The sequence below is a fragment of the Mustela lutreola genome, chromosome 2 (genome assembly GCF_030435805.1).
Source record: "Mustela lutreola isolate mMusLut2 chromosome 2, mMusLut2.pri, whole genome shotgun sequence".
NCBI lineage: Eukaryota > Metazoa > Chordata > Mammalia > Carnivora > Mustelidae > Mustela > Mustela lutreola.
The window spans coordinates 145,877,088-145,880,970 of record NC_081291.1 but is presented as its reverse complement, the minus strand read 5'-3'; the positions used below and the strand labels follow the sequence as shown (position 1 = coordinate 145,880,970).

General features: G+C 39.3%; 1 long non-coding RNA gene across 2 annotated transcripts; it reads left to right on the top strand.

Moving 5' to 3' along the window:
- Positions 1-296: 296 nt before the first annotated feature.
- On the top strand, positions 297-3,592 carry LOC131825893 (uncharacterized). Of its 2 annotated transcripts, none has more exons than XR_009351359.1 (3): positions 297-560; positions 2,620-2,753; positions 3,068-3,592. It is a non-coding gene; the product is annotated as an uncharacterized LOC131825893 (long non-coding RNA). The 2 variants fall into 2 exon arrangements; XR_009351358.1 differs by having other exon boundaries at positions 2,562-2,753.
- Positions 3,593-3,883: the final 291 nt, after the last annotated feature.

Genomic DNA, 3,883 nt, shown 5'->3' with positions numbered 1-3,883 from the left:
CAGATGTTTTTCTTCGGCTATGTATTGTATTGAAGCATGTATTCAACCACGACAAGTTAAACTGCATCTGTGAGGTGAAATTCAAGGGACCTATGAGACCAGAAGCTTCATTTATCACTGAGGCTTTTCTCGATTGCCTTTATGTGATCTAAATCCTGTGGCATGTTGGCAACAGTCCATCTCTGCTCTCACAGAATATGTGCCTGTGGTATTTGATAGATAATGTGGTTTAAGGTTGTGAAATCTTGTTTTTATCATGAATTTATGCTTGTTCACCCACCCCCGCATCCCTCTTTCTTCAGTCATCCCACACTGGGGACTGTTTCTCCAGGAAATGCTGACTTTTGCTGACTTTCGTTCACAGTTTCAGCTGACTTCAAGAACCTTTGATAATTCATTTTCACAAAGTTCCAACCTGAAGCCAGAGGCTCAGACAAGGAAAGATGCTACTTTCTGGAGACCTGGAGTCCTGAAGAGAGTGCTGAGTCTGGCCCGAGGGGAAAACAGTTTAGAGGAAAGAGAAAGAAATAAAAGTAAGAGAACAAATAGCAAAGTAACAGGTAAGATCTGGAGGGGGCTGCCCCCTAGGGATCAGGTCTAACACATTTAATCAAATGTAGCTTCTGTCATTCACACAATGTGCTGGTGTGAATCTATTCGTGGCTTTTCTCCCCCTGCCCACCCCCTTCTGTGGTCACCCTTTTACATGGACTTTGGGGGCATTTTAGTGCTGTGTCATTTCTCTATGCTGAAGAAATAAGGAATACAGTTTCCCACTGATGTATAGTTCACACCCTTCATTCCATCACACCGCAAAATGTGTGTATAACTGTCATTCCCTCATATCCACCCCTTCCCCCACCTTCCATTGTGCCAACTTCATCAAGCTCTTGAATTATTTTAAATCCATCTCTGACCCGTTCCAGCTCCAGGTCATTACCAATGGAAGCAGCACAACAAAATCATGCTTTCATTATATATCAGTGCCCTGTATAAAAATCTACCGAGGCTTCTGTTACTTTAGGTTTTGTTATTACTATTTTTTTTTAATTGTAGCTTTCTGTCCACTAAAACCTCTCTCTCTCTAGTCTCTTCTCCTCCCACTTCTGTGGCTCTCTAACCGGGCTGATCATTAAAATCCCCTGGGAAACTTTTTAAAATAAACCAATGCCTAGGTCTGACCTCTAGATTTTTGGGTTAAGTGGTCTTGGGTGTGGCCTGGAGGGTAAGTTTTGTTTCTGTTTTGTCTTCTTATTTCCTTGATTTTAACTCTTAGGTGTTTCTAAATTGCAGCCATTAGTTTAGAGAAGTGGTTCTCAAAGGGGTTGCAAACCAGCAGTATCTGCATCACCTGAGAACTTTTTAGAAATGTAAAATATTGCACCTCATCTCAAATAATACTGAATCAGAAACTCTGACAGTGGAAACCAGTAATTTGTGCTTTAATAAACCCTCCAGGTGATTTTGACATTTTTAAAAACTGTGCTGTCCTCTAGCTACCTGTGGTTTTTGAGAACCTGCTTTGTGTCTGGCCCAAATTGAGATAGGCTTTAATATCAAGTACACAACAGATTTTGAAGACCTGGTACAAAAACAGAATATAAAAGTCACAAGTTATATTTTAAACTAATTACAAGTTGTAATGATAATATCTTGGGCAGACTGAATTAAATAAAATTACTAAGATGAATTTCACCTATTTTTGTAATGTGCCTTCTAGGCAATTTGAAATTAAATGTATGGCTTGCATTACATTTCTATTGAACAAAACTGATCTAAAATTTGAGAACCACTGATCTATGCCATCACTATTTTCCTATAAAGAGTTTTTTCATAATGGTTTAATCAGGACATAGCCTGGATGTTTGTACCTTTCATGTAACATCCCCGTCACCAGAAGATCCCTCCTACCCACTCGGCGTACTTGTCCCACTGACTGACTCTTTTTGGTTGAGTTTTCAGGGGTTTTTTTGTTTTGTTTTGTTTTTATATTTCAGAAGTATCTCTCAGCCGCTCCAGCCTAGGGTAACTCCCTTTCTCTGTTTTTGTAGTTCCTGATGCCAGAACAAGAGAGTCAGCAAGGTAACAATGATTAGAAAATTCAGAGAGAGAGGGGGTATTTGTGCTCAAGTTTCAAGGATTGTGGCATCAACAACAGTTGGAAAAGGAGACTGGCAGGCCCATCAGGCTGACGCAGTGAGGCTGGTAGTTCCTGGATGTGAAAGGCCATTTGCATCCCCATCCTGCAGACCACTGTTTGTCCCCCAAGGCAGAAACCCAGTAGACAGATGTGTCTGGTGGACCTTACAGGCTAGATAGAAGCACAACTGTCAGAAAAATGGTAAAAGCCACAGCACCCAAGAAGAAGGTCTTCCCATGTTTCTATTTTACTGGGATAATGACAGAAAATTCAGAGGTTAACTGATGTCAGTAACTTGTAGGAATCAAGCCATCTATTTGAAACTTTTGTGATGAAGGGAATGGGATGGCAGTAGAGAGGGCTTTATTACTGTAATTCAGTAATACCTTCAGGGATTTTTCTTATGTTTCCTGTGTTTTAGCTACATTGAAGGATAGACGAGAGACCAGATAACCTGAAAACACTACTTTTCTGTTCAGGATTCCACCATCCACATCACGCAAGGTCAACTGAGAACAGCGGAGAGGTGAAGTCTAGTCTCTCGAGTCTATTTAAATCCTGACCAGCCTCTCCACTCCCGGCATTCCTCTGCATGCCCAGGATGCTGTTTCAGGTCAGTTCCCACCACCATGCGATACTAAAACAGAAAGCAGAATGATGCTGTGAGGGGTGTTAAAGGGGAGTTTCTAAAGTGGAAAATTAAAAAGCAAATCATGTTTCTCCTTCTGTGTGACTTATCTGCTAACCCCAGACCACTCCAGTCCATGAATTTATTCCATTCCTTCTCTAGTCATTATTTTTAGAAAGTTAATGTTTAATATTTTCTGGAAAGAACCGTTTAAACCACCATATAACCCAGATGCTCTAACAGTTGCTTCTAGCACTTCAAAAAGTTCTTGCATGAAAACATGGATTTGATTTTTATAGGCTCCTCATGGGAACAAGCAGTACCTCCAGAATTGATTGGAACTTTCTGCCTCCAGAATCCTTTAATCTTCATTAACGGGAAGAGAAATATCTACTTGCAAAGACTTTCTCAGACTCAAATAGTGATGTTTTAAATTTAATCAAGATATATGAATCCAAGACAATGAAGTACCTATGTGTGATATTATCAAGTTATAAATGACCAAATTTTCATCACCACCTTGAAGAAAAAGGCTTAAAAAAAAAAAAAACAAAAACAAAACCGAACCTACTTGCAAATGTAAAAACCTGTAAAATACCACCAGCCAAGCATGGGATTCGAATAATGCCTTTCATCAAAGTAGATCATTTCTTTTAGGTGTAGATGAATGTCTTGGAAGTTATTACACAGTGCACACTGTCATAGTCACACTGGAGAGAAATGTTATAATATCTTGTAGGTGGTTTTTTTTGTTTTTGTTTGTGTGTGTGTGTGTGTGTTTGTGTGTGTGTTTAGTGACAAATCATAAGATCAATAAAAATACAAAAGAGTATATTTAAAATGCAAAAATTAATTTTAAAAGGGGACTGGAAGGCCAAAGAATTTATTGTGTTTCTAAGATCTGTGCTCTCTTGGTCTATTCTACTTTTATATCTTTTCTTCCCAGATATTCTTTTGGTTTCCATTTCCCAGGGACCATCTAGCCTATTGCCAAACTTGTGTTGCTGACATCAGTTTACAAGATCAAGAGTAGCGCTCTTTTTTTCTCCCAAAAGCAACTGCATATTTTAAGTCTCCCCACCCTACAGGCATACACCTCAATTTACTGTAAATAG